This window comes from Ornithorhynchus anatinus, chromosome 4, assembly GCF_004115215.2.
Source record: "Ornithorhynchus anatinus isolate Pmale09 chromosome 4, mOrnAna1.pri.v4, whole genome shotgun sequence".
Taxonomy (NCBI): domain Eukaryota; kingdom Metazoa; phylum Chordata; class Mammalia; order Monotremata; family Ornithorhynchidae; genus Ornithorhynchus; species Ornithorhynchus anatinus.
Window position 1 is genome coordinate 38,053,331 of NC_041731.1, and position 6,827 is coordinate 38,060,157.

The 6,827-nt window shown below is 49.9% G+C and overlaps 1 protein-coding gene across 2 annotated transcripts in view; it reads right to left on the reverse strand.

Moving 5' to 3' along the window:
* Nucleotides 1-3,943, reverse strand: part of BRD3 (bromodomain containing 3) — an 81,515-nt gene extending 77,572 nt beyond the window's left edge. The window contains exons 1-2 of one of the 2 annotated variants that reach the window (XM_029062826.2): nt 3,756-3,943; nt 1,457-1,585 (exon numbers count right to left, since the gene is read on the reverse strand). The gene's annotated coding sequence lies outside the window, so the exon portion shown is untranslated. The remainder of the gene's footprint in view (nt 1-1,456; nt 1,586-3,755) is intronic. The other variant, XM_007662080.3, reaches the window with a different exon arrangement.
* Between the last annotated feature and the right edge of the window lie 2,884 nt (nt 3,944-6,827).

Sequence of the window (6,827 nt, forward strand, 5' to 3'; positions counted from 1 at the left end):
AGCTTAATGAGGGAAGGCCTCTTGGAGGAGATGGGCCTTCAAGCAGGCTTTGAAGGTGGGGAGAAAAATTGTCTGTAGGATAGGAGGAGGGAGGGCATTCCAGGCCAGAGGCAGGAAATGGGCGAGAGGTAGGAAGAAGTGTGGCTCAGTGGAAAGAGCATGGGCTTGGGAGTCAGAGATCATGGGTTCAAATCCTGGCTTTACCACTTGTCAGCTGTGTGACTGTGGGCAAGTCACTTCACTTCTCTGGGCCTCAGTGACCTTGTCTATAAAATGGAGATGAAGACTGTGAGCCACAACCTGACTACCCTGTATTCACCCCACCACTTAGAACAGTGCTCTGCACATAGTAAACAGCGTGGCCCAGTGGAAAGAGCACGGGCTTTGGAGTCAGAGGTCATTGGTTCGAACCCCGGCTCTACCACTTGTCAGCTGTGTGACTTTGGGCAAGTCACTTAACTTCTCGGTGCCTCAGTTACCTCATCTGTAAAATGGGGATTAAGACTGTGAGCCCCACGTGGGACAACCTGATTCCCCTGTGTCTACCCCAGCGCTTAGAACAGTGCTCGGCACATAGTAAGCGCTTAACAAATACCAACATTATTATTATTATTATTAGTAAACGCTTAACAGATACCAACATTATTATTATTATTATTAGGCAGGCAAGATAGACAAGACTGAGGTACAGTGAGAAGGTTGCCATTAGAGGAATGAAGTGGGTTGTAGTAGGAGAAGAATGAAGTGAGGTAGATGGGGCAAGGTGATAGAGTGCTTTAAAGCCAATGGTGAGTGCTTTAAAACCATCTCTTTTGTCTTGGGGGTCACCCCAACAGCATAGAAGCAGCTGGACCTTGTGGAAAGAGCATGGACCTGGGAGTCACAGAACCTGGGTTCTAATTCCGCCTCTAGCACTTGTCTTCTGTGTGACCTTGGGCGAGTCACCTAACTTTTCTGTGCTTCTGTTACCTCACCTGTGAAATGGGGATTAAGACTGTGGGCCCCAGGTGGGACAGGGACTGTGTCCAACCTATCTTGTATCTGCCCCAGTGTTTAGTATAGTGCCTGGCACATAGTAAGCACTTTACCATTTTTTTTTAAGAGTCAAGGTGCATCCTGATAATTCACTGAGATGTGAGCTGTGAAATTTTGATTAAACGAAGACCAGGTTCTAAATGACTTAATCAGTGGTATTTATTGAGCACTTAATGTGAACAGAGTGTATCCAGAGCACTATCCTAAACTCTTGGGGGAGTACAATACAACAGAGTTGGAGGACATGATTCCTGACTTCCTTATCATTTACTTCTGGGTCTCCAGATCAATCAATATAATCTGAACCCTTCCTGGGTGCAGAGCACTGTACTATGTGCTTGGGAGAGTAGTACAATAGAGTTGGTAAACATCACCCCCACCCACAAGGACCTTATCGTCTCTAAAGCCATTAATGACTCACCGTTTCAGCGGGAGAAGAAAAATATAAAAGAAGCTTTCGCACGAGGGAAGAGGATCCAAAGTATTTGAGAGGAGCAGTATTCCCTTGGGTGTTCGGCTACCCTTCGCTATCCAGGTGTAGAAACTAAGACTACAAAATAGGAGGAGAAGGGGATTATTGAACTTCTCTGTCTACGACCCCGCTTCTCCTCCTGACCCCAGTCACGCACTCCGAGATTACAGTGGGCAATGAAATATCCTTTGGAGGTGGTAAACATAGTTGAGATTCCTGGCTCAGAAATCCTTCACGCGCTTCAGCTGCTGATTTCCGAAAGGCTCCTTCCAAGGGAGCCAAGTCGCCCGGGGCTATAAATCGGAAAAATGCTTCTTGATGGCTGCACTTTGATATTACCGTGAGTTGACAGCACCATCTAGGAGTAAAACCGTGCAATACATTGCAGCCGGGCACCCGAAGCTTGGAAAACGGGCTTCCCAAAACAGGAAGACAAATATCAACGGTAGGGGAAACCACAGGGTGAGAGCCGAAACCAGGGATTCGGAGCGGGGAAGGAAGGAAAGGTTTGCAAGAGAAGAACAGGAAAGGAACAATAATGAATAGTAATCCAGTGCTATGTGCCAAGCACCTTTCTGAGCGTGCTGGGGTAGAGCCAAGTGATTGAGGTTGGACACGGTGCCTGGCCCGCACTGGGTTTACACTCTTAATCCCCATTTTACAGATGAGGCCCAGAGAAGTTAAGTGACTTGCCCAAGGTCACACAGCAGAAATGTGTCCCGATTAGACCGTGAGCCCGTCAAAGGGCAGGGACCGTCTCTATCTGTTGCCGATTTGTACATTCCAAGCGCTTAGTACAGTGCTCTGCACGTAGTAAGCGCTCAATAAATACAATTGAATGAATTGAATGAATAAAGTGCTGGGGTGGGTACAAGCAAATCAGGTTGGACGCGGTCCCCGTCCCACGTAGCACTCACAGTCTCAATCCCCATTTTACAAATGAGGGAACTGAGGCCCAGAGAAGTTAAGCGACTTGCCCAAGGTCCCACAGCAGACAAGTGGCGGAGCTGGGATTAAGAATCCATAATAATAACAATGTTGGTATTTGTTAAGCGCTTACTATGTGCCGAGCACTGTTCTAAGCACTGGGGTAGATACAGGGTAATCAGGTTGTCCCACGTGAGGCTCACAGTTAATCCCCATTTGACAGATGAGGTAACTGAGGCACAGAGAAATGAAGTGACTTACCCACGGTCACACAGCTGACAAGTGGCAGAACCAGGATTCGAACTCGTGACCTCTGACTCCCAAGCCGGAGCTCTTTCCACTGAGCCACGCTGCTTCTCGTGATTTTCTGACCCTCAGGGCCATCCACTCCACCAAGTTGGTCTCTCCCCTCCCACAGCATCACCGCACTTATGTGCCTCTCTATAAATTATATATTATAAATTATTTATTTATACGAACGCCTGTCTTCCCTTCTAGACTGTAAGCTCGCGGTGGGCAGGGAACGTGTCTACCAACTCGCTCATATCTAGACCGTAATCTCAGCTCTAGACCGTAAACCCATCACGGGCAGGAAACGTGTCCCGCTAATTCTGCGGTACTGTACTTTTCCAAGCGCTTAGCCCAGGGCTCCGCACATAAATGGCGCTCAATAAATATCACTGATTGATTGATGTAGGTGGAGGGCGGGGTAGGCAGAAATTAAGAAAAGATAAGGCCAAGAGATTTTAAGGTGAAGCTGGGGAATGGGAGACACAATAGCAGCGTGGCTCAGTGGAAAGAGCCCCGGCTTGGGTTCGAATCCCGGCTCTGCCCCTTGTCAGCTGTGTGACTGCGGGCAAGTCGCTTAACTTCTCTGTGCCTCAGTGACGTCGTCTGTCAAATGGGGATTAACTGTGAGCCTCACGTGGGACAACCTGATGACCCCGTATCTACCCCAGCGCTTAGAACAGTGCTCGGCACATAGCAAGCGCTTAACAAATACCAACATTATTATTATTAAAACGATAAAAGAGACTGAAGTGGAAGCTTCAGGAAGGGAAACAACTAGTGTGTTAGAGTATACGCTCACCCTCCTTAGGACTGAGGCCTCGAATAATTACCGCGTGCCCTCGCTGAGCTGTGTTTAAAAATAAATTGGTTGTTTTGGAGCAGCGAATGCTGCTGCGGGGACAGAAAGGCGAGGTGCTGGGGAGGAGCGCGAGGAAAAAATCAAGCCACAAATACACCTCTCTTTTGTAGTCTTTTAATACTTTTTGAGAGTCCGTCATTTTCTGAGGATTGAACAGCAGAATAAACCAACCTGTTCCCACGGCTGTTCCCACGACGCCTGAGGTTCCCCGAAGGCCTCCGTGACTAGCCGGTGGCGTCGCCCACGAGAAGCGCGAGTCTTTAGAATTAATTCCTCCTCTCGGGGGTGAGAGGGCCGGAGGAGACGCCTTGGACTTCCCAGTCTCGGTTCCCCCTCTCGGATGTCCAGTGAGCCGACTGGCCTCTGCTCCTCCAACTGACGATGGAACTCGCCACGCTGGAAAGCTCTGGTCTTCTCAGTTAAAGGGCCAGTGATCGATCCAGGTCCTTTCCCACGCGTAGCGTCCAGAGCTCTCAAGGAATTTCCCGAGTGGTAAGACCACCAGCGATAATAGACGTCCCGCGGTTAGAATAATAGTGTTGGTATTTGTTAAGCGCTTACGACGCGCAGAGCACTGTTCTAAGCTCTGGGGGAGATACAGGGGCATCAGGTTGTCCCACGGGAGGCTCACAGTCTTCATCCCCGTTTTACAGACGAGGGAACTGAGGCCCAGAGAAGTGAAGTGACTTGCCCACCGTCACACAGCTGACAAAGTTATGAGACCATCTGTTCCTAGGGTCAATGAAGGCCCGTGAAAAGACCTGGACCGTGAGATGTCCCTGGAAGAGAGGCACCCTGGAAATCAGCATTCATTCATTCTTTCCATCAGTGGTATTTATTGAGCGCTTAATGTGTGCAGAGCACTGTACTAAGCACTTGGGACAGTACAACAATAAACAGACACGTTCCCTGTCCCCGATGATCTTAGAGTCAGAGGTCATAGGCTCGAATCCCGGCTCTGCCACTTGTCACTGCTGGGTGACTGTGGGCAAGTCGCTTCACTTCTCTGTGCCTCAGTTCCCTCATCTGTCAAATGGGGATTAACTGTGAGCCTCACGTGGGACGGCCCGATGACCCTGTATCTACCCCAGTGCTTAGAACAGTGCTCTGCATTCATTCGTTCATTCATTCAATAGTATTTGAGCGCTTACTGTGTGAAAAACACTGTACTAAGCATTTGAGAAGCAGCCTGGCTCAGTGGAAAGAGCCCGGGCTTGGGAGTCAGAGGTCATGGGTTCGAATCCTGCCTCTGCCCCTTGTCAGCTGGGTGACTGTGGGCAAGTCACTTCATTTCTCTGGGCCTCAGTGACCTCAGTGGAAAGAGCGTGGGCTTGGGAGTCAGAGGTCATGAGTTCGAATCCCAGCTCTGCCACTTGTCAGCTGTGTGACTGTGGGCAAGTCACTTCACTTCTCTGGGCCTCAGTGACCTCATCTGTAAAATGGGGATTAAGACCGTGAGCCCCATGTGGGGCAACCTGATTCCCCCGTGTCTCCCCCAGCGCTTAGAACAGTGCTCTGCACATAGTAAGCGCTTAACAAATACCAACATTATTAAAATGGGGATGAAGACTGTGAGCCTCCCGTGGGACAACCTGATGACCCTGTATCTCCCCCAGCGCTTAGAACAGTGCTCTGCACATAGTAAGTGTTTAACAAATACCAACATTATCATTATTATTATTATTATTATTATTGAAGGCGCATCTCCTCCAAAGGGCTTTCCCAGATTAAGCCCCGCTTTTCCTCATCTCCCACTCCCTTCTAAGTCTCCCTGACTTGCAGCCTTAGCTCTCCTCCCCAGCCCCACAGCACTTCTGTAAAGATCTTTAATTTCATTTATTTGTACTGATGTCTGTGTCCCTCCCCCCAGACTGTGAGCTCAGCGTGGCTCAGTAGAAAGAGCAGGGGCTTGGGAGTCAGAGGTCATGGGTTCTAATCCTGGCTCTGCCACTTGTCGCTGCGTGACTTTGGGCAAGTCACTTCACTTCTCAGCGTGGCTCAGTGGAAAGAGCACGGGCTTTGGAGTCAGAGGTCATGGGGTCGAATCCCAGCTCGGCCACTTGTCAGCTGTGTGACTTCGGGCGAGTCACTTAACTTCTCAGTGCCTCAGTTACCTCATCTGTAAAATGGGGATGAAGACCGTGAACCCCACGTGGGACAACTTGATTCCTCTGTGTCTACCCCAGCGCTTAGAACAGTGCTCAGCACATAGTAAGCGCTTAACAAATACCAACATTATTATTCTCTGTGCCTCGGTTGCCTCATCCGTAATGGGGATTAAAACTGTGAGCCCCACGTGGGACAACCTGATCACCTTGTATCCCCCAGCGCTTAGAACAGTGCTTTGCGCATAGTAAGTGCTTAACAAATACCACAGTGTATTTATTTATTTACAGCGTAATCAGATTGTCCCACATGAGGCTCACAGTCTTCATCCCCATTTTTACAGATGAGGCAACTGAGGCCCAGAGAAGTGAAGTGACTTGCCCACAGTCACCCGGCTGACAAGGGGCAGAGGCAGGATTCGAACCCATGACCTCTGACTCCCAAGCCCGGGCTCTTTCCACTGAGCCCTGCTGCTTCTCTATAATAATGATGGCATTTATTAAGTGCTTACAATGTGCAAAGCACTGTTCTAAGCGCTGGGGAGGATAGAAGGTGATCAGGTTGTCCCACGTGGGGCTCACAGTCTTCATCCCCATTTTCCAGATGAGGTAACTGAGGCACAGAGAAGTGAAGTGACCTTGCCCAAAGTCACCAAGCTGACAAGCGGCTGAGGCGGGATTTGAACCCATGACCTCTGACTCCCCAACCCATGCTCTTTCCACTGAGCCACGCTGCTTCTCAAAGTTGTTGGTACTTGTTAAGCGCTCGCTATGTGCCGAGCACTGTTCTAAGCGCTGGGGTAGATACAGGGTCATCAGGTCGTCCCACGTGGGGCTCGCAGTCTTCATCCCCATTTTCCAGATGAGGGAACTGAGGCCCAGAGAAGCGAAGTGACTTCCCCAAGGCCACCCAGTCCACATGTGGGAGAGTCGGGATTTGAACCCAGGTCCTTCTGACTCCCAGGCCTGTGCTCCCTCCCCTAGGCCGTGCTGACAACGTGTCCCCCACTCACTGGGGAAGCTTTGCGGGGACCTGGATTTTGGAAGGCACAAAGGAGCCCTCGTGTAATTCTCCCACCAACGCAGAGAAGAATGATCACGGTGACTGTTAAGCGTAGAAGCGGCGTGGCTCAGTGGA